The sequence below is a fragment of the Siphateles boraxobius genome, unplaced genomic scaffold (genome assembly GCF_051911475.1).
Source record: "Siphateles boraxobius isolate OS27281-9 unplaced genomic scaffold, OSU_SipBor_1 120, whole genome shotgun sequence".
In the NCBI taxonomy this organism is placed as follows: Eukaryota; Metazoa; Chordata; class Actinopteri; order Cypriniformes; family Leuciscidae; genus Siphateles; species Siphateles boraxobius.
In genome coordinates, this window is record NW_027508723.1 from 3,735,720 (window position 1) to 3,760,551 (window position 24,832).

The 24,832-nt window shown below is 39.9% G+C and overlaps 1 long non-coding RNA gene across 1 annotated transcript in view; it reads left to right on the forward strand.

Moving 5' to 3' along the window:
* Positions 1-24,536, forward strand: part of LOC143732408 (uncharacterized) — a 68,202-nt gene extending 43,666 nt beyond the window's left edge. The window contains exons 4-6 of the long non-coding RNA XR_013201109.1: positions 13,639-13,905; positions 14,252-14,341; positions 14,748-24,536. This is a non-coding gene — a long non-coding RNA (uncharacterized LOC143732408). The remainder of the gene's footprint in view (positions 1-13,638; positions 13,906-14,251; positions 14,342-14,747) is intronic.
* Positions 24,537-24,832: the final 296 nt, after the last annotated feature.

The following is a 24,832-nucleotide window of genomic DNA, read 5'->3' on the forward strand; positions in this document are numbered from 1 at the left end:
AACAAACAAAAGAAAATTAAACTTAAATCAAACCTTCAAACGACAACTTCTAGCACTCTGGGCAGGTGATGTACGCAGGCAAGAAATAAATCAAATTCAAGGCTGGATTCAGGGTTTGTGGGTGGTTTATTTGATCCAACTGAGCAAGCAATACAGCATCTCTCGCGCTGGTAAAAAACCATGTGCCCATCACCCAGGTGCTACAGGCCACCTCCTACTTCCTACCTATATTTACCCTCACCTGTGCCCAATACTGCCCTCAGGTGTCTAAATCAAACATTGCAATTATTAAACTAACCAAAAATAAAGACTAAACATATAAATAAAAACAATTAACTAAACAAACAAACAAAAGAACATTACCAAAATATATATTACTAATGTGAACAAAATAATAATAATAAACAAATTAATTAACAAAATTACCACTACTGAAAGCAAACTAATGTAGCTCCAACACTCCGGCCCCTAATTGTGCATTATCACAATTACTGAACTCTCAAAAACGGAGCTACGCACTATGTATTTTAAATATATAAGGCGCAGACGTCTTGCCGCACCTGCAAGGAAAAGAGAAAGAAAGAGAATAATAGAGGCAGACAAGGAGAAAGAGAGAGAGTAACTTCATGTGTTCATACTGCCGCCTCCAGCAGCAGGCACAGCTTCGTCACAGGCCTCTCTAAGATGCTGGTCTTCGTTTGGAGGCGGACAGAGCGCACAAGCCCATTCACATCTGATCTGACATCCAAAACTTTCCCCATCATCCAAGAGCCTCTTGAAGCTGTAGCATCTGCCACAAGAACAACATCTCCAGGTGTAAGGTTTCTTCTTAGTGCTGTCCATTTTTGTCTCTGTTGCATCAATGGCAGGTACTCAAGAATCCATCTCTTCCAGAAGAGTTCCGCCATGTACTGTATCTGCTTCCATCTTTTTCTGACATACAGATCATTTCTGTCAAACAATCCTGGTGGCATAATTGGTTTACCTTTCAACAACAGAATGTGATTCGGCGTCAAAGCTTCCAGGTCATTTGAATCATCTGAGGCCCTTGTAATAGGCCTATCATTCAATATTGCTTCAACTTCGCAAAAAACTGTTTGGAGCGCTTCATCATCCAGGGTCTGCTGTTTAAGGACTGAGGTAAGAACACTCTTCACTGAGCGAATCAAGCGCTCCCAAACGCCGCCTTGATGGGAAGCTGATGGGGTGTTAAATCTCCATTCTATACCATCCTGAAGAAAGGCTCCTTGAATTTTACCATGATTCAGAGCAGTCAGACTCTCCTTGAGTTCACGGCTGGCTCCAACAAAGTTAGTTCCGTTGTCAGACCTGAGAGTTGAAACTGGGCCTCGTCTGCAGATGAACCTTCTCACAGAATTTATACAGGAGTCTGTATCCAACGTGTATGCTACTTCCAAGTGTACAGCACGACTGGTCATACAGGTGAAGAGCACTCCGTATCTTTTGAGAAGACTTCTGCTTCTTTTAACTTCAATGGGCCCAAAATAATCAATGCCAACATGAGTGAAAGGGGCTTCATCAGGCAACACTCTTTCAGCTGGTAAGTCCGCCATTTTTTGTTCAAGGAGTCTTCCTCTGTTGCGTCTGCAAACAACACAATCTGATATAACCTTTCTTGCAGCAGAGTTTGCATTTATAATCCAATACTTCCGCATTAAACTGGACAACATATAATTTCTTCCAGTATGACCTATCTGCTGATGAATATGGCGCAGAATTAATGTTGATACATGCAGGTCTTTTGACAGAATAGCAGGACGCTTGGATTCCACTGGCAGTGAGGCTTTGCTTAACCGACCACCCACTCTGAGAATCTCACCATCCATCACTGGGTCCAATCTATACAGTGGACTGTCCTTGGATATGGATTTCACACCACTCTGCAGCGAGGTAATTTCATCCTTAAACCGTTGATGTTGTACATACCGGATGATTGACAGCTCTGCCCTGGTCACATCTTGAGGCGTCAGACTCTGTCCTTTGAGCGTAGCCTTAAAGCTCTGCATTTGGCTTTCCACCTGTTGATGACAGTCTGTAGTGTCCATACTGAGGTCAGCAGAGGCATAAAGCTCCTTTCTCCTATGTCCCAATAACACAAGAGTATCTTTGATCTTAAGAAGCCAAGCTACAGCTACCTGCAATCTCTTCCAAGATGAAAAGTAATGAATCAGGTGGCCCATAGCATTGTCTGTGTCTTTAACAACAGCATTCACTGTCAAGACCCTTTTGATCTCAGGGTCAGCGCCAGGAATCACCTGAAGGTCTACATCTAATTTAGGCCACCCATCCTTGGACTTATAAAGGAAATCAGGTCCCATTATCCATCTCCTTCCATTCAGGAGATCTTCTGCCCTCATTCCTCTTGACGCTTCATCTGCTGGGTTTTCCTTTGTCCCCACATACCTCCACTGATCAATATCAGTTGCCTCCCTGATGACTGCAATTCTGTTGGCCACAAAGGTATAGAATCGCCGGTTTTCATTTGATATATATTTAAGGACTGTTGTGCTGTCGGTCCAGAAAACTGACTTCTCCAGCCTAAGTTGCAACTCCTTCCGTAGCATGCGGTCTACTCTTACAGCGAGGACTGCAGCTGTTAGCTCCAGGCGAGGAATTGTCATCTGCTTCAGCGGAGCAACTCTGGCCTTCCCCATCATAAATGCAACATGCACTTTATTATCCCTTTCCAGTCTTAAGTAAGAGACAGCTCCATACCCAACCTCACTGGCATCAGAGAAGTGGTGAAGCTGTATAGTGACAGGGTTGCCAAAGTCGTTAGGCTTAATGCAACGATCGATCTTAAACTTTGCCACCTTGCGGAGATCTTCCAACCAACCAGCCCATTGCTTAGCGAGAACATGGGGAATATCTTCATCCCATCCTAGGTTTCTTTTACAGAGTTCCTGCAGTAACAACTTAGCCATCATGCTGAATGGAGCAAGGAAGCCCAATGGGTCATAAAGGGAGCTGACCACCGAAAGAATTCCTCTTCTCGTCCGTGGTTGCTCGTGTGCTGAGGCCTTAAATCCAAATTGGTCAGTCTCAACGTACCTTTGTAGTCCTAATGTACGTTCAACAGGAAGTTGATCTGTATCCAAATCTAGCTCCATCATGTCTTTTGCTCTGTGGACTTCGCTGACAGAGCGCAACACTGCACGACTATTGCTGACCCACTTTGACAGAGTGAATCCTCCTTTCTGACAAAGTGCAGTTAAATCCTCGATCATTTTCCTAGCTTCCTCTTCTGAGGCCATTGAACGGAGGCAATCATCAACATAAAAATTGTTTTTCACTGTACTCACAACCTCTGGAGGGAAGTGTTCTGCGTTGTCATCTGCAGTTCTCCTTAAGGCATAATTGGCACAGCTTGGCGATGATGCAGCTCCAAATAGATGTACCTTCATGCGATATTCCTGCGAAGCCTGTGCAGTGTCACCACCTGGCCACCAGAGGAAGCGGAGAAAGTTAACGTGCTTATTTGAGACATGAACCTGGTGAAACATAGATTGGATATCAGCCACTATTGCAATAGGCTCCTGCCTAAATCGGACTAAAACTCCAATGAGGCTGTTGGTGAAATCGGGGCCTTGCAAAAGCTGACTATTGAGCGATGTTCCTTTGTATGAGGCTGCACAGTCAAAAACAACTCTTAGCTTGCCCTTCTGAGGATGATACACACCGTGGTGAGGTATATACCACACTTTCCCATTGTTCTGTGTCAGCTGGTCAAGAGGAACTGGCTCAGCATGTCGCTGTGATATTATTGCATTTAGGAACGTGATATATTCCTCCTTAAAAACACTGTTCCTGTCAAACTTTCTTTTCAGGCTACATAAGCGCTGTTCTGCTATATAACGATTATCCGGCAGGGTTACATTTTCCTTTCTGAATGGCAAATCAATACAGTAATGACCTCCAATTAGCTTTGCTGTGCTACTGACAATATCCATGAACTTAATATCTTCTCTGGACATTTCAATCTGCTCTTCTGATGATTTCTCATTAAAGTCATGGTGATACTGCTTAACAAGCATTTCTTGCAGATGTTCAACAGAGATGCGATTTGCTGTTACAGCAGAATAACCACTCTTACCTCTACAGCTTCCACCATGAAGAGGACCATTAATGACCCAGCCAACCCTGGTTCTGACAGCGTATGGGCCCTCATCTAGGCTATTTATTACTTCCCACGGCTCCAAAACCTTAGGGGCGTCAGTTCCAATAAGCAGATCTACATTTGCATGAATGTCATAGAGTGTTACATCCTTCAAATACGGCCATGGATCAATATCTGCTTGTCGTGGAATATTAAGTGTAGACACAGGTATAGTTCTTTGAGTCAAAACATCAGGAAGCTCTATGAAATCTTCAACACCCATGCCAGACACTTCAAGACCTGACAAAACATGAGCATTCACAACCTTTCGTTGGCCCATTGTTCTCAACAAAATGCTTGTCTTCTTACCTCGCAAATTTAACCTTTTCGCCATGGTTTCTGTACAGAATGTGCCGGAACTGCCAGGATCCAGAAAAGCATATGTCTGCATGATCTTATTAGTCAGTTTGCTTCTAACCTTTACTGCAACAATAGAGAAGGTAGAATCATCTTCCACACCGGCCCCAATATGGCCACACGTCTGAAAGGTTACGATTGAATCACTTGAAAGGCTCACAGGTAGTTTGGCTTGTCTTACAGATGTGCCTTTATCCTGTCTTTCTATATGAAGGACCCCGGGGTGTTTCTGATGACATACATGGCAATCCAATCGACTCCTGCAGTCCTTGCTCGTGTGGCCTACCTTCAGGCAACCAAAACAAATACCCTTGTCCTTAATGAAGTTGATCTTGTCCCGGTGTGCCTTGGCCTTAAACTGTGAGCACTGACCTAGTGTGTGGTTTCTCTGCAGGCAGAAAAGACAGCAATGAGTGGAGGGTGTGCCATGTTCTGCAGGCCGTGCCATAGCTTCTTCCCTCACAGGAGTGACATTCGTAACGTAGCTGCTTTCCTTCCTTCTTTGTCGTAGCTGACTGCTACAGGAGGCCTTGACATTAGGATGTTGAGGATCTTGAATGTTTCCAAAAACTGGATCTGTAACAATTTTCACTTGTCTCTCAATAAAATTTACAAGATCAATGAATGTAGCCCTCTGTCCACTTCTTTCTTGCAGATCACATGCAATATTCCTCCAGTTTTCTCTTAGTTTGTAAGGAAGTTTTAAAATGATACTCCACATGTTAGCTGGTAAGTCCAGTTCCCTCATATACATTACTTGTTCTGTTAGGTTTGAACATCCTCTGAGAAACAGAGAGAATGATTGTAATCCTTTTACATCTTCACCTTTAACGGGTGTCCAGTTAAATATTTTTTCCATGTAGGCAGATGCAATTTTATGTTCATCTCCAAAGTGCTGAGCAAGAAGACTCTTGGCTCTGTGATAGCCTTGATCTGGAGGCATATGCTGACAACTATGCACAAGATCCTTTGGCTGCCCCCTAGTGTATTGTTCAAGGAAGCTCAAACAGTCGCTGGGATTATTCGTTTTCTTCTCCACTACATTTTCAAAGGCTCTAATGAAGGATTTATATTGAAGAGGGTCTCCATCAAAAACTTGCAGATTTCTTGGAGGAAGAACAGAGGATATATTTTGCTGAACCAACAGTGCAGTGATTTCGTTTTGTTTTTGCATAATGCCCACCATGTCATTTTTGTTGTTACCGCTTTGAGTTTGAGAGTTTAACATATGTCCCATTTGACGTCCATTTGCAGTCTGTACTTCTTGATACGGAGCTTCTGGCCCAAACGGCCTTCCATACATTTGCTCAGCAAATCCTTGTCTTGGCCTAACAACTGTTGCAGGATCAGGTACAGCAAGAACATCATTTTCATGTGGGACAAAAGCTTTGACAAGAGGATCTAAACCGATGGATCTTTGAGCTTTGCTCCTCTCCAAATAAGAGTTCATTCCATCAGATCGTCTTGAACCGCACTGTGATGAATTAATTTCAAAAACTTGAAGCCTTGCAGTTGTAGCTGCCAAATCTGTTTCAAGCGCTAATTGCTCTTTTTCTCTACGAAGCCTTTCCTCCTGCGCTTCTATATGATGTTTCCTTTTTAAAGCTTCGGAGCGTTTAAGAAGAGCTGCTCTCTCGGCCTCCGCATTAATGCGCGCCGTGGATGTTGCAGAAATCTTTGATATGCCGGTGGTGCGTGATTTTACAGAACTTGCTCCTACACTTGAGACGTTAGAAATACTGTCTTCAGGTTGTATTCCATCGTCAACACATCCTGCGTCGATAGGTTCTTTTGGCTGCGAGTATGGATAACCAGCTTTAGACAGCCACTCCTTCACATCTTCAACAAATGCATGACATGATTTCATCTTCTCCTCAAAGGTTTTAGTTTTAGTGGTGAGTATTTCATCATCTGGTAGAGGCAATTCCATAAATGTTTCATGTATATCGAGTGCTTCTTCATAACACTTAATGAACAAAGCGAGCTGAGTGTTCACCACGTCGGCATTTTCAGTTAATTCCATTAAGGCACGGATTTTATCCATAAGCTTCTTAGCCTGGTTAGTTTTTGCAGTGCGTTTTTCTTGACAAGTTTGTATGTAAAAGCACATTCCTTTAGAAGTCAATTTGATTGACCGCTTTGATTCCGGCCTCTCCACATCAGTCATTTTGTTGCAAACTTGTAGCCTAATTGTTGACAATATCAGTGAATGTTCACAATCGGGCAACAAGGTTAGCAAAGATGGCGATCTTTATCGAAACAACTTTGTTTTATACAACAAATCCTCTTCATCCACACAAGCACACACAGCACTGGCTTTACCCTTTTATGAATGTATAGGCCACCCAGTGGGTTGATAATTCAACAAGCGCACAGCCAATTAAAGCAGTTCAAGATCACGTACCTCTTCATGAAACCGTTTTCCTATACGGCATTTCTTGCAGTACATACCAACTGGAGATTTCTTAGCTCGGGCAAGGCCTCTGTCTCATGCCAGCAGATAATCCATAAATGGTAAATAAAACAATCCATACTGATTTTCCATCGGGTATCCCAATAATATCCGAAGCTAATTCCAAGGAAAGTTCTTCTTCTTTCTTTAATCAATGAGCGGGTTTTTTACTTGTTGTAGTGGCCGTTTGTCAACAAACAAAAGGAAATTAAACTTAAATCAAACCTTCAAACGACAACTTCTAGCACTCTGGGCAGGTGATGTACGCAGGCAAGAAATAAATCAAATTCAAGGCTGGATTCAGGGTTTGTGGGTGGTTTATTTGATCCAACTGAGCAAGCAATACAGCATCTCTCGCGCTGGTAAAAAACCATGTGCCCATCACCCAGGTGCTACAGGCCACCTCCTACTTCCTACCTATATTTACCCTCACCTGTGCCCAATACTGCCCTCAGGTGTCTAAATCAACATTGCAATTATTAAACTAACCAAAAATAAAGACTAAACATATAAATAAAAACAATTAACTAAACAAACAAACAAAAGAACATTACCAAAATATATATTACTAATGTGAACAAAATAATAATAATAAACAAATTAATTAACAAAATTACCACTACTGAAAGCAAACTAATGTAGCTCCAACAGTACGATTTTCTTAGATGGACTCGATAACGGCAGTACTGGCACAAACATATCGTTAATCGTAATTCCGCGTTCAACCAAACCATCAACCATCTGAACATCGGCAAGAAAAACAACAACAATTTGTTCATCCTTGAAGCTGACTTGATATTTAACCCACCAACCTGTTCGCTGACTGCAACCACCACATCTTCCACAGATATTGAATCATCAGGTGTGCATTTCAAACCGTGTCTAAGAGTCAAGCGTGAGAAATCTCCGCTTGACCCCATTTATCTAGGTTTGCCGACCTCAGTCGGCGTTCAAAAATAAGTTTGTTAAATAAACTAAACTCTTTAACGAAATCTTATAAAAAAGAAAACGAAAAAACAAGATTAAAGTAAACAAACTCTCATGTGCTCCCGAACTCTAATTCTTCCCACTACCCACAATCCCTAGCGAGAGAGAGAGAGAGAGACCCAAGAAAGGGACCCAGAGAGTCAGAAGAGAGCAGAGCATAGAAAAAGACAGAGCATAGAAAGAGTCCCCTTTTATCCTTTCTCTGACCATGTGACTATAACCCAAATGTGAGACATTTAAACTGACCAATCAGATAAATACAACTTCCCCCAACGTAAAAAAGGTGGGACAATTTCATAGACCCCCGAAGTACACCCAGTTTGGCCTTGAGTCTTATCAGCAGTCAGCACCCCTGTGTCTTTAGGAATTCCAAATGTTCCTTGTGGAAGAAAGAGGGGGTGGAAAACAATAAAACAAATGTCTTTGTTATTTTATTTAAGCAGGAAAATCAATCCTTACAGCAGTATGCAGATGAATACACCAATCAGCCTCAGAACAGGTCTCAGTAAAATCTACTACTAATCTGGGCCCGGTTCCCCGATAACGCTCAATCTTAGCGCGCTAAGAAGACTCGAAAATATATATTATACCAAAGTTGTTTATGTGTGTTCCCCGAAGTGTCCCTTAGGAAGCTTCTTAAGACGCTGCCTCTTACGTTCGACGTTACAAAGGCGCTGTCCCAAGTGAAGGTGCTGAATTAGTTGGCATCGATTGCTCAGGAATCGATTTTCCAATTCACGCGAAGGAGCAATACGGCGTTAAGAAAGACAACACGTTCTATGCAAATGAAACATTCCTCAAATTATTCCAGTAACATTTATTTTAACATAGTTTAAGTTATCAGTAAAATATAGACTATTAATTAAATTATCAAATTGTCAGTATATGTTCACACGATATGTTGTGACGGGTAGACGAACCGGGTATCCCTCGCTAATCATCCACCCTCCTTATCCCGTTGTGCCACTTGTGCCGCTTGACATGGGTTTAACGACTTCCAAAAATTATGTAATACACTTTTATATTAATGGTAAGGTACTTTACAATCAGAATTGATTGGCAAGCAGCTGCAGTTACTTACTACAGTTGTTTAATGCGGTAGGCCTATTGATTGCCATTGGTCTACATGAACAGAGAGAGAGAGTTAGATACAGAATATGGTGGTAAGCGCAGGTCTGAGAAGGTCCAGCAGCTGCATAATGAGTTGTCTTGGGAGGCGAATTTTTTTTTAATATAGCCACGTCAGGCAAAATGTCAAAAGGGCTTAAGTTTTGCCGAATAAAAAAATTGACATCCGTGGACTAAACGGCTCCGCGGCCGGCGCCGTCTTTGATTCAATACAAGGACATGTTGGATCGCTGCCATAGTTGATCGCTTACTGGACGCCACCATGCTTACCCATTTATAGATCTTAGCCATTTAGAGCTAAATTGTTTGCCAGATTTTAATTATCAAAAGTGATTGCCAATTTAAATGCTTTAGTGACATTGCGAAATAGCCTAGGCTAATTACCACCATATTAGTTCTGATACCAAATAAAGTCAACTTCATAAATAGGCCTGTATCCATTGCAAACATATTTTATTATTAGTCTTAAAATGTCCATAACATAAAATCATTGTTGAGCCACAACATTGTCAACATACCATAGTTTGACTTGTACTGCGCTGCGCTGATTTCTAAAGACTGCTGCACAGTGGCGGCGACTAGCGTCTTGAGCTCAAACAACGCTAAGAGAGAGCTTACGAATGGTCCAGACCAACCTTACGAAAGTGTGACTTACAGAAGATATACTTAGCGTACGAACGTGTCGGGAATCGTGCCATCAGGTTAAGAGAGAGGTTAAGGAATAGGTTAAGAACTAGGCTACTTAGCGATAAGAACGTTTTGGGGAACCGGGCCCAGGAGTTTTGGTGCGAATGGCAGGATAAATTGAACATTGTGCATAAAGTGATTTAAATGTTCATACATTTCATATGTAAATTGTTCTGTTCATGTATAACTTACATGTTTGAGCCTGTAATGTTTAAATACAACCCATATAGAAGCAAAACTTTTTCCCCTCAGATCCTGACTTGCTCTGTGCAAAAGGACAAGAGTGATTCAGCTAAAGATCTTACACAGCTTACATATCACACCTTATTAATTCAGTTTATTCTCATCTCTTCTTCAAATGCAGGAGATTACACCGGTTGTTTATGAGACCGTCACATAATAAAGCTGTTGAATTGAGTCACATATTGTAATTTAAAGTCACATGTAAATTAAAAAGCCTTTTGTAAAAAAAGACTTTTTTACTTGTTAACTATTCGTAAAAAAAAAAAAAACAATTGATAGCTTGGATTAGTGATAATGGTATAAATTTTTTTTTTTTTTTCCTGTCATTTTTTGTTGGTTCAATTGTATTTTTCATTTTTTTTTATATATACATCTATTTATATTGTGTTGTCATACTTGATTTTTGTATTATTTATTGTTCCCCCTTTACTATGTCTCAGGCAGTGTTTGCTGTGGTGAAATGTGTTGAACTTAAAAATATTATTTAAAAAATAAATATTTTGAGCAATGTTTTTTAGAGGTTTACTCTAAGTATTGTTAGGAAATTATTGATATTTTTCTTTCATCTTTTTTTTACTTTTTTAAGGATCTGCTTGAAGATTGGGACAAAATGTTCCTAAACATAAAGTCCCAAATTGCATTTTTTTTTACCTGTAAAGCCTGTGATTATGTGAACTGAAAGCTGTTTATGAGACGTCATGCGGCTGTTTTCAGTATCTTCAGTTTTATATTTTTCTTTGGAGTTGCATTTGCCAGTTGACATCATGGTTGACATGTAGGCCTACAGTGTCACGGATGATGGATTTCAAAATGTTTCTGATGAAACTTCACTGAAGCGCAGCCCACACAAAATGCATATGTTGTGAAATATATGTCAAAACGTTTTTGCTTTGTTTTTCTGGAAAAACAAGAAAACCTATATATATATATATATATATATATATATATAAGATGTATTCATTCACTTTGGTTGTAACGTACGGACAGAGGCGGTCGGATCCATGTGCAGAAATTTATTATAACTTGAACATAAACAGAAATAAACCAGGTACACAAATAAACAAGGGCAATCCAATAACTCATGGTGTAAACAGGCGTAGGTCGAGACAGGCAGCACAGGTTCGCAAACAGTCCAGGATACAGGCAAAGGTCGAGAGTCCAGGGAAACGGAGAAACAGAACAGGGAATAACGCTCAGAAATGCACGCTTATGGTGCGTTCACACCGGACGCGAATAGCGCGTCAGGCGCGAGTGATTTCAATGTTAAGTCAATGCAAAGACGCACTCCACTTTATTCCTATGGGTGACGTCACGCGACTTTAACGCGCCCGCAAAGCATCCCGGGAAGGCGGTGCTTCATTGTGAAAAATGCTGCGCGTCAAAAAGCTGGCCGATGCCCATCTTTATGCAAATGAATCCGTCAAACGCGACGCGTCTATCCAATAGAAGTAGTCTCTCGAGGGGCCTTTGTTCTAGACTGGCCGCTGGGTCAAAACCACGCCCATAGCTGTAAAGTTGAGGAACGCCCATCAACTTACAAATGTGGAGAGGCGTGCGACACCACGCTTCAGTCGTGTCGCAAAAGTGGATCAGTACCGTAAATCATTCGCGCGTAACGTGCTTAACGCGCCATACGCTCAATTCGCGCCATTCGCGCGAACGAGGCGTATTCGCGTCTGCCGCGCTCTACGCCTCATTCGCGCCGCAGGAATTTTTTACGCGCGTAACGCGTCTTTGCATTGACTTAACAGTACTGATCCACTTTTGCGACACGACTGAAGCGTGGTGTCGCACGCCTCTCCACATTTGTTAGTTGATGGGCGTTCCTCAAGTTTACCGCTATGGGCGTGGTTTTGACCCAGCAGCCAGTCTAGAACAAAGGCCCCTCGAGAGACTACTTCTATTGGATAGACGCGTCGCGTTTGACGGATTCATTTGCATAAAGATGGGCATCGGCCAGCTTTTTGACGCGCAGCATTTTTCACAATGAAGCGCCGCCTTCCCGGGATGCTTTGCGGGCGCGTTAAAGTCGCGTGACGTCACCCATAGGAATAAAGTGGAGTGCGGCGCGACTGAAGTGTCGCACGGACAAGTGGATCAGTACCGTTAACATACATTGAAATCACTCGCGCCTGACGCGCTATTCGCGTCCGGTGTGAACGCACCATTAGGCAAGGCAAGTTTATTTATATAGCACATTTCATACACTGTGGCAATTCAAAATTCTTTACATAGAAAGGAATTAAAATAATCACACTATGGCAATTCAAAGAGCTTTGCATAGAAAATAAACACAAAATAAAAGCAAGGGAAATTAAAAAAGTTATGAAAGGAATTAAGAGATAAATGATACAGTCATAAAATGATTTTTTTGAAACAGTCCTAACATTATTATTTATATGAATGCTGCGTTCGTCACCGTCAATGATTCACACTGATAATAATGTGCCAGTTTGTTTCATTTGTACATTGATTATTTATTCTACGGCAACAACAACATAGTCATGTGTGTGTAAACAATTTCATCTATACCACGAATTTAATTTCTCGTGTCATTTATACGCTAAAAATAGTTTTTGCGTGTATATGATACGCACTTTATGGCGTGTAAGACGCACTCACACCCTAATCCTACCCAAGGGGTTTACAGTGCGTAGCATATGCACGCAAAAACCATTTTTGGCGTATATATGGAGAAATTAAATTCGTGGTATAGATACGCACTTTTACGCATATTAGAATTATTTCTGAAGCATCTGAAACATTTCTCAAATTATAACATCTTGTACTCTTAAAAATAAAGCTTCCAAAATGTTTTTTTTTACAGCGATGCCGGATAGAAGAACTATTTTTGTTTAGTGAACAGTTTTTAAAAGAACCTTCTTTTAGAGTGAAAAACATTTAAAAAAAATCTTTTAAAAAAATCCACTATAAATAACTTTTTGTTAATAGAAAGGTTCATGGATGTTCAAGTTTCTTCATGAACCATCGATGCCAATAAAGAAGCTTTATTTTGAAGAGTAAAGCGCTCATGTTGACAGAGATCATGCAAACCACATTTGTATTTGATAATGACATTTAAGCGAGAAGACATGATCAGATGATCCGCACACATACTGTATCTGTACACAAAAACACATTTTTTAATGTTTTTCTTTTCTTACTCTAAAAATTTGTACTCTGTAGAAGATACTGATTATTTAAAAAAAAAAAAAAATTTATTCATCAATTCTTTGAAGACTGGAGTAATGATGGTGAACTTTCAGCTATTATCACAGGAATAAATTACATTTTACAAAATATTCAAATAGAAAACATGTTATCTCAGATTCTCTAAACTGTTAAACATTGCTCTGTATTTTGTTAACTAAATTAAAAAAAAACATTATCCTTTTGTGGGTCAATTTTAAAGGGATAGTTCGTTCAAAAATAACAATTCTGTCGCACTCATGTTGTTTCAAAGTTGTGTGACTCATTCTTCTCTGGAACATATTTTGAAAAATGCGTCAGTTATGTTGTTTGTACATACAATGGAAGTCAATCAGCACCAATATTAGTTTAAATGGTTCCCAATGTTCTTCAGAGTATCTTCTTTTCTGTTTCACAGGAACTGAATATTACACAACACCCCAAAGAGAAACTCCGCCTATTCATTCACTCCCTTTGATGTGAACACATGGAATTACAATGTGACGTCATGCGATTTTGGCAGCATAAATAGTGGATCAGAATCAATCTGTGAGACAAACTGCCTGATAATACAGTTTATTATCCAGATTTGATCACCAGCACAATGACTGATGCAAAGCAAATTTTGGGAGGATGGAGCACAGAGGAGCCTGTCAATGCAGATGTGGAGAACATCTGCACTGAGGTAAGAGACAGAAAATCACTCTTGTAGTAAATGTGTTTTTGTTAAAACACAGCCAAGTAAAATTATCTATTTTGATGCTGTAAAATGTGTTATTTAAAAAAAAAATGTTTTCCTTTTCACTTCAAATCACAAAACATTTCACTTGAGTTTTATGATATCTGACTGATAGACGTACCTCCCTAGAGACCAATAAACGAAATCTTTTTAAAATAATAATTTAGATCAATATGTCCCAAAACGCCGGATCCGTCTGGACGAAACGCCGATCCGATAAAAAAATTTGTACGTATACAGCTAAACGCGTCTCCGTGCGGACAGGGCCTAAAATGTGTATTTGTTTATTCAGGCAGGGAAGCAGGCTGGAGTCCATTTTGATGTTTGCATTCCTAAAACCTTCAGGCATCAGATTGTGGCAGGAAAAAACTATCTGGTCAAGGTAAATGAGTGTTTTGTATTGTTTCACAGAAATACTTTCAGCAAAATTTGTATGTTTCTAATATCAACAAGCGAACTATGGCAGACAGTGTGTCCTAAACGGGTGTGATGTGTCATTTTTCCGTCCTCTCTGAAAGATACAATTTCTTCACTGTAAAAAACTTCACTGTATAAAGTTTCTCTGCATTTGTATAACAGAAAACTTTTCTCAACTGTGTAGCGTTGCTGGACACTCAAATCTAGTTTGCAATGGTCACTGTAGCAGAACTCGTAGAAATATGTTCGCGGTGTCATGGATCAATGTGAACAGACTACAGTTTTACGTGGAAGAGATCACATAAATGCATGTGTATTCTCTCTCTCTCTCTCTCTCTCTCTCTCTCTCTCTCTCTCTCTCTCTCTCTCAGGTGAAGGTCGGAGTAGAGAAGTACCTTCATGTGATGATATTTCAAGCTCTCTCCTGCCATGGAGAGAAACTGACTGTGCTCGGAGTCCAGTACCCTAAAACCGCCAGTGACCCTCTGGAACCCTTTAAAATTAAACACTAACCGACCGCATGCAGAAAATAGTTTGTCTGATATAATAACAGACACACAATGAGCTGCCATACTGTAGCCTATAGAGGAACTGTGAAAACTGTTTTATTCCTCAGTAAACTCAATATTCAAACCCTCAGTGCCTGTGTCAGTGTGTTTATGTGAACAACACCAAATTCACTTTACTTTACTACAATTGTTTTATGCTGAAATAATAATCTCAAAAACAGTTAAAATTTCTCATTCCATATCTTTAAAAACAAAAAGTAAAATAAAATACTGTAAAATGGCATTCATTTTTCAGATGAATTAAATAAATCAAAAACTTGTGCACCACACGCGGCTATTGACTGATGAACAGGTAATACTTGATTTTTCAAAAGTGTGTTGTAACGCAAGCGTTACTGAACATGTACCGAGTAAAATATGACTGGAAATTGATTAGTAATGCCTTACATTACTGCGTTACAGCAAAAAGTAATATGTTACTGTAATGCATTACTTTTGTAACGCGTTACTCCCAACACCGGTGCTAATTAGATGATGAACGTTTATGTTGCTACACAATTAGGCTGCAAATATAGTGGGCTTTAAATTGCTGCATCAACATTTATGAAGTCCCACATTTCAAACTATAACCATAAACAATGTCAAACTTTGCTGCTAAATTAATATGCATTCACATGTCAATCTCACGAATTAGCTCTTATTCATACGTTATTTGTGTACTCATTTAGGGTCATTTTACTGGAAGCAACACTCACGAAAATTCGTGGCTGTACAGGAGGTTGATCTCCAAGCTATGCAACAAAAGAGGCGGAGAATCTCGTAAGAATCTCGTTATAAGTCTAGGGGGAGGGTCACCCAACTTTTGTAGGCCCTATGCATGAAAACAGCAAAATTTCAAAGTGGCTTGTTTGGTGCATATTTTTTATTTTTTTCATAAAAACAATGTCAGGTGTCAGGTAGCCTAGGTCTCGTACAATTAGGCATCAGACGAAACGGCATCAGACAAAAAGGCATCAGACAAAACAGCCTCAGACACAAAGGCATCAGACATAACGGCATCGGACAAAACGGACTCAGGTGGAGTTTAGAGGTTCGCATTGCCCCGCCCCATGTGACGTCACATGTACGCGGTTTAGGGCTGGGTTTCCCAAAAGCATCGTAAGCCTAAGAAGTTCGTAAAAACGATCGTACGACTGATCTTAATGGTCTGTTTCCCAAAAGCATCGTAACTTAAATAGCACTTGAAAATCTTCGTAGAACTACGAGTGCTCTGGAGTAATCGTTAATCCCCAAGTGCATCGTAAGAAGACAGATTTATGAGGTCTCCTGCAGGACAACCGGCTGATTACACTTTTTTATCTAGATTTAACAGATTACACTGCAACGTGAGTATAATATAAGGTTTTGATTGTACTTTATTGTACACTTTATTGTACTCGTGTTTTGTTTTAATGAATTTATATATAAAATAATTAAAAAGGGAACAAAAAATAGAAATACACAAATTAAATGAATGAACAAAAAAATCATACAATAAGTAATGTGGGAAATATGCTTTAAAGACTGGGCAAAATACAAATAAATTTAAAAAAAATCTGTCAATGACTTGCTGACGTGCACGAAAACCAGCCATGTATTGGGCATTTCTTGCGGACTGATCTTTGAACACCGGTTGCAGTGAGTTTGCAATGTCCTCCCAGATGTTTTGTTTTTCCTTATTTGTATGGTGTCATTTAAATCTGTTAAAAATAAAATCTTTGTTTCGCTCTATCTCCTCTAAAAGGACATTTAATTGAATCTTTTTGAAAGGTATCTTCTCTTGTTTTTTTTTTGTTTTTTGTTCAGCCATTTTGTCAGTGCCTCCGCCTGTATAGGTGCTTCATATAGGCCTAGACTTGTCTTAATTTCTAATCCACAACAAATGACGATTATTAGGTTAAACGTTCAGAATATGATTCCATATAAGGTTATATTCCAGCACTTCCCGAATGGACAGCAACGCTTAAGTAGCACGTAGAACGCGTTCTCTTCTCGCGCGTTTATGTTAAGTGCATTAGTAACCTTGCACTCTTAAAAGCTAAGTTATCGGGAAACCCGATATCGTTATCGATCGTTATCGGGAAACCCGATCGTTATCGGGAAACCCGGCCCAGATCAGATACAACAACAGCTGATGGAGGAGATAACCCGTCATGATATATTTATATATGTGCTTTCATCAAATGTTACACTAATTACGTTGTATACAGAAGAGAACATGCATTTCGGGAGTTTTATTTGCACGTTTAAAAAGTTAGATGACATTTCAACTAGCTAGCTTGTATGTTGGCAAACTGATAGTTTTCACGATCGTGAAGTTAAAGCCTTCTTTCGAGCTATTAGACTGCTTGATTTAACATTGCTGTAAACATTTTTTTGAAAAATAGATATATTTTTCATGTCTGTGAGCCATACACTGAGTTTAACTTTATGATGAGATGCGCTCCAGTTCACTGCAATGCAAGTGACACACCGGCGCCTCCATAATGATTATAATTGTCTGCTATATTTGCCTCTTATTTATTAAATCCAGGCAATTGGTTGATAAAAAATGATTAAAATTAAGATACAATTTATTCAAAACGAAATTCACTTTCTACAAAACAAAACTTAATGAAGTGGTCAAAATCATGTCTTACCCATATATTGCGCATCCTATCTTACTCATGCTGTTCACTTTTTCATAATCAACATGGAAAAAAAAATAACATTCTAATATTTTAACAAATATGAAACTAAATGCGCTTATTTAGTAGCCCTCTATTGCTGCACATTCATTTAATTCTGAATTTTGCACATACGTTTAAAGGCATTTGTTTGTGTAAAACATATCTGTCACATTTATCAAGTTCACGGTTAATTGTACGTGCATGTATTAATCTTTATGATACTAAAATCATAATAAAGTAGGCTATACTACAAAAAATCAGATGAGAATATTAACGCAACGCGTTTAATTAAATGTTTAGCATTTTCCTCCCATAGAAAACCATTATAAAACGCATAATAATGCAGATTAGAATGCCCCCTTATTATGTCGAAAAATAGCAAGTTATTATGTCGAAATAACAAGATATTATGTCGAAATATGTCTGAGGCTGTTTTGTCTGATGCCGTTTCGTACGATGCCTTTGCAACATTTCACATTTTTATTTTTTGTATATATTTTATAGTTTCACATGATTTTATAATTGTATTAATTGGTTTTTAATACAATTACAGTTAAAAATACAGACACTATATATGTTTGATTACTGTATTATGTTTAATACAGACAGTATCTCTTCAGTTTAAACCATAAACGCATGCTGTCCACTCAAGTGGACATCTGAAAATCTCTTTGAAAAATGTGTTAAAAAAAAAGAAAATTTCAAATATTGTTTTTCATGCCCTAAGAGCAATAAAAACACAAAGGAAAAAAAATCCTGACTGAGGTTATCATAATTCATGCATGAAAGGGTTAAAGCAGAGCTTTTCTCAAAGCGGTGAGTGTTTGAGTCTCACCGGCACCGTCATAATAATGTGCGGGAAAAACACTCTGATGAACCATTTCATTTCATTGTCATCCCTTCATTTTGTAGAAAATTTAGTTGTGAATGTGACAGGTTGAGATACTCTAATATTTGTTTTGGCTCATTAGATCTCAAATGGGAATTCACGAGCTGTGTTTACAATAATATCGCAGTTGATGATATCCTCAGCCTGTTCCTGTTTATTCATGTCACTATACTACTTAATTATTTGTTAGGTTTAAATGGGAGGGCTGTATAGTGCGCAGTTTGATATTCATTGTCAATATATCACTTTCGGTTTCAACGTGTTCAACTCGCTCGGTCCATTTATGGTGACAAAATGATATGGCATAAAAACAAACAAAGTGTATCATAAACAATGCAATATTTATTGAGTCTTTGCCAAAGACACATTTGATGAATACATTTTTGGTCTCTGCTGTAATTTTAACAGTCAAGTGGAGTATAAATTCATAATCATAGTCTTAGGTCCTGAAATAAGCATTATTCCTCTGTTGTCAAGTTTTATGCTCGACTCTTGCTCGCAGATCTTCCCGCTGACGCCACTCGTTGAATCCTCCAGCGTAATGACGGGCCCTGAGAGGAAACACACACGGATACCTGACTTTTGTCATCTGTGAGTCAGTGAGGATGAATCCAATGAATGATCATGACTTGCTTAGGTTTTTCTGATTACCGGATGAGGATTTAAATCATAAAAATAATTTAATAGCAATATTTACAGCGCATTTTCTAGCCAATTAAATAATTAATGCATTATATTCATAAAACCATTTCTACATAAAAAAAACAGTCATATAACTAATGTCACTACCTATAAAAACAAAACAAATAGAAAATGCAAGAAAGCATAGGAAAAATAAATGTTGACATATGAAGGACACCAAATCATAGAGGGAAACTCTCTTAAATGAACCCATAATATCATATTTGCTTTGCAAAATATAATATCATAAACATGATCAAAACTTTTCTGAAAAACCATCTGTACTCGATCTACTACATGCCTTCTGTCGTCTGATAGATAGTTTACACTTTTTAGCAAGTAAAAGACCTTTTTTTACAATTGTGCAAACGTCCCCCTTCAGCTTGTGGTTCACAAGGTCTTTTTGCTGTGAAATCTTTCATTTTTATAAAGTAAACGTAAGAATAACTTTGATATTGTTATAGTAATATTTGAACAATTAGTGCACTGTAGCAGTTTAGGTTTACTTGATTATCATACATAATTTATTAGAAAAATCATGTTAAAATGTGAGTCTCAAATATGATCATCAGGCTTTTGAGGAACGTTTATTTGCTCATCTCTCAGTCATCTTTGTGTTTGCATTGAATTATGTGTTTTAAAACTACAGAGTGTTGTAAACCTTGTTCTTCTTAAGTGTAGGAGACTTAGAAGCGAAGACCAGGAGACGTTGGGGGTCAGCTCAAGTAATTGAAGGTAACAGACGAGCAGGTTATGCAGTAACGTCCACCACGGAAGTGTTAGCTTCAGGACGTCTTCCAGATCATTTTTCAGCTCAAGCTGCAGAACTAGTAGCCCTAACAAGAGCATGCACGCTAGCTTCAGGATCAGTTGCTAATATCTACACAGATTCCAGATATGCTTTTGGGGTAATTCATGATTTTGGTGTCATTTGGCAAACCAGACAGTTTCTAACTTCTGCTGGATCCCCCATTAAGCATGCTGAATTAGTGAAAGATCTAATGTTTTCCATGAAACTTCCAAAGAAATTAGCAGTGATAAAAGTGAAAGCACATCTCACAACTAATACTACGGAAGCTAAAGGTAATGCTCTTGCTGATATAGCAGCTAAACAGGCTTGTTTCTATGCAACTGTACAAGTGTGTTCAGGTAGTGCAGCACAGAAGACAATTATGCCTCCTGAATCAATAATTGATCTGTACAAAGACGTTCCTCTGTATGAAGCATGGACATGGTTAGACAAAGGAGCCACAGTGGATTCATCCGGGTGCTGGACCAAAGGGGAAAAGTATGTTGCTCCCGAATCACTGTTGCCATATTTGGCTCAACAAATACACAATTTGGGTCACAGTGGTCCAGCAACGATGAATCACAGGTTCTCAAATCAGTGGTGGAATCCAAAATTCAGAAATGTAGCCACAGAAACAGCCAAGAGGTGTGTTACATGTCAGAAAAATAATGATGTACCAGCAGCCACTACACCAGCAGCACATACCCCAGCCCCACCAGGACCATTTCGTCACCTACATTTACATTTACATTTACATTTAGTCATTTAGCAGACGCTTTTATCCAAAGCGACTTACATTTGAGGATTAAACCAAGCGAGTCATCATGGAGAGGCAAAAACAACGCAAGAAGTGCTCAGAATACAAAGTTCAAACATTGCTCAGAGTAGCATAAACCAGACAAGCGAAGATTTCAAGAAAAAGTTTTTTTTTTTTTTCTTATGTTAAGTGCTCACGGAAGACATGAGTTTTCAGTTGTCTTTTGAATGCTGTCAGGGATTCTGCATTCCGGACGAGGGTGGGTAGGTCATTCCACCAGCATGGAACCGTGAATGAGAATGTTCTGGACAGTGATTTTGTGCCTCGCTGTGAAGGCACCACGAGCCGTCGCTCCTTGGCCGATCGTAGGCTTCTGGTAGGGATGTAGACCCGTAGGAGCGAGTGAAAGTAGGAGGGAGCTGAGCCGGTGGACAATCTGTAAGCAAGTGTCAGCGCCTTGAACTTGATTCGAGCAGCGAGTGGTAGCCAATGCAGGGAGATGAACAGCGGAGTGACGTGGGCCCTTTTGGGCTCGTTGAAGACAAGACGAGCAGCAGCATTCTGGATCATTTGTAAGGGTTTAGTTGCACATGATGGAAGACCAGCTAGAAGAGCATTGCAGTAATCAAGCCTAGAAATAACCAGGGCCTGGACAAGAAGTTGTGTTGCATGCTCAGTTAGGAAAGGCCTGATCTTCCTGATGTTGTGCATTGCAAACCTGCATGATCGAGCTGTCTTTGAAATGTGGTCTGTGAAGGTTAGCTGGTCATCAAAGATTACTCCAAGATTTCTGACTGACCTTGATGGGGTGATTGAGGATGAGTCTAGCTGGATAGTGAAGTCGTGCTGTAGAGACGGATTGGCAGGGAGAACGAGAAGCTCAGTCTTTGCCAGATTGAGCTGCAGGTGATGTTCCTTCATCCATGCCCAAATGTCTGCCAGACAGCTAGAGATACGTGCAGCTACTGTGGGATCGTCTGGTTGAAATGAGAGGTAGAGCTGGGTGTCATCAGCATAGCAATGGTAAGAGAAACCATGTGCCTGTATGATGGGTCCCAGTGATGTGGTGTAAATGGAGAAGAGGAGGGGTCCAAGGACTGACCCCTGGGGAACCCCTGTGGTCAGTCGATGTGCTTTGGATACCTCGCCTCTCCATGCGACCCTGAATGACCTACCTGTGAGATAGGACTCAAACCAGTGGAGGGAAGATCCAGTGATCCAGTGATCCACCTGCAAGTTGATTACATATCATTGCCTCGTTGTAAGGGAAAAACTGATGTTTTGGTAGTAATAGATAAGTTCTCAAGATGGGTAGAAGCTTATCCAACAGGGCGTGCTACAGCTGCACATACTGCTAAATGTCTTGTCACTGATTTCATTCCCAGATGGGGATTACCAGATTGCATTGACTCAGATCAAGGTACACACTTCACAGGACAGGTAGTCAAGGAAGTGTCTAGAATTTTGAAGATTAAGTGGAATCTTCACTGTCCATGCAGGCCACAAGCATCAGGACAGGTTGAACGATCGAACAGAACAATCAAAACCAGACTAAGCAAAATGCATCAGGAAGGGGTACCATGGGTCGAAGCACTGCCAGCAGTACTGTGTAGTATGAGAGCATCACCTAACAGAACAGTAGGACTGAGCCCTCATGAGATTATTACTGGACGCCCCATGCAGATGTCAGGTGTGATTGATCTTAGAAATGCTGATGAACACATTGCCTCAGATGCCCTGATTGCTTACTGTGAAAACCTAACAAAGGCGGTACAGAGTGCCAGAGGGAGAGTTGAGTCATGTTGGCAGACTCCACCAGAAGGTGGACACACAATCATCCCAGGTCAATGGGTCATGATAAAGTCATTCAGGAAAAAGCCATTAGACCCTAAGTGGCATGGACCACATCAAGTGATGTTGATTACAGCAGCTGCAGTATTGTGTCAGGGAAGGAAAACCTGGACTCACGTATCACACTGTAAAGTTGTTCCCCCTCCAACAGGGATAGGATAGGACACGAACCAGTGGGGAGCCGAGGGAAGAACCGATTGCAACAGGCGTCGGAGGCCAACCCTTTGGTGAAGAATCCCTCATAGGCCTTCCCATCCATTAATCCATCCTCACCTCACTGCGTTCTTTAGGTGTCATAATTAAGAAATAGGGAAAGAAGGAACAACAATAGCAGACTCGGAAAATTTACCACCCTAGTGTTTGAACCAATACTGCTCTACTGTTTAGCAGACTCAGAAAAAGTTTACAACCATAGTGTTTGAACAAATACTGCCCTACTGTCTAGCAGACTCGGAAAAGTTTACAACCCTAGTGTTTGAACAAATACTGCTCTCCTGTCTTTTGTTTTCTGTCTTCCTCTGTGCAGATACCACTTGATGGCTGTCCCGAAACCCATACGCACCGACCTCTTCACCTGCGTATGAAGACACCACTTCCAGAAAACAACGAGACCTACTGCCGAGCCAACTATCACAAAAGGATATAGTATTATCCTTTTTATCCTTATTATTATAGATATAAAATAGTATTTTAACTGAGAAAGATGCACACACTGTTTTCCATTTTGAGGCAATCAAGGTTTCAGACATTAACCTCTTGTCACATCTCAAAGGTCAGCTGGGCCTTTTGTTGATCTAATCAGGCTTGTTGGATTAGCATCTCAAGACTCTGAGTTACACTGTTACCTGATGAAATCAGGTAACCAGCTGAATCAAGAGTCCCCTCCTCTATGAAATTAATTCCACCCCCTTGAAATGTATATAAACTGCAATGTAAAGTTCTCTTATTTAGACTTGATTGAGATGACTACAGCGACGCAATAAAGAACTTCTGCTCGAAAGATACCTCTTAAAGTCTCCTGGTCTGCACTTCTAAGTTTTCAACACTTGAAAAGAAAAAAATACACAACGCAGAGACCCACATACGGAACCTTCAGTCATCCAGCAACATGATCAAGATTGTCATACTACTCCTAACCATCAGGACATAGCACAAAGTGTAGACTCCAGCCATGACTCACTTGTGCACAAACATGATGGTCCAACAAGACAGTCTTGGTCTTTCAACAAAATTACACCAGATGACTGAAGATAACTCTTCATGGTTCGGGAACTTGTTAGGTAAACCGTGGATGTGGATGAAGGAAATAGCAATTCTGCTGTTGTTTCTCTCATTAGCGTACTATCTATGCGTCCACAGTATCAAGTTTTTCATTTAACAAATGAATCACGTCTCTCACGAAAAAATCACAGTTCCTACCAGAAAAGACTATTACCCGTAAGAACATCACGGACCCTAAAATTGCATGTTTGTTTCTGTGTCAGCATGCAATTGCAGAAACAGCAACACAGAAGCATGTGCCTGTAACGATCACAAGTTACAAGAATGAACTTTTAAGTGTCTAAATTTGTATTTTGTGAGAGTTATTTAGAACTCTCAAAGGGGGAAATGTAGGATTACAAATTGTATTTAAATGATTTATTGAGCTTCCAATACTATAGTATTTTAACTGAGAAAGATGCACACACTGTTTTCCATTTTGAGGCAATCAAGGTTTCAGACATTAACCTCTTGTCACATCTCAAAGGTCAGCTGGGCCTTTTGTTGATCTAATCAGGCTTGTTGGATTAGCATCTCAAGACTCTGAGTTACACTGTTACCTGATGAAATCAGGTAACCAGCTGAATCAAGAGTCCCCTCCTCTATGAAATTAATTCCACCCCCTTGAAATGTATATAAACTGCAATGTAAAGTTCTCTTATTTAGACTTGATTGAGATGACTACAGCGACGCAATAAAGAACTTCTGCTCGAAAGATACCTCTTAAAGTCTCCTGGTCTGCACTTCTAAGTTTTCAACACTTGAGAAGGAAAAATGTTACAACAGAACAGCACAAAGTCTGAGTCTTCTCTGTGAGGCTTTGTGACGCCGTATCGCTCTCTAAACTGATCCGGGCTCAGTCTGAGGGCCTGCTCCACCTCTCCCACTACATCAACAAAAGTACTGTCATTCATAAAGTGTGTGTGTAGAGCTGAACTGTGTGACTTACAAGGAATGTTGGTTGCTCCTGGAATAAATCCTGCTTCCAGCTCATCCGGTTCACGAACATCG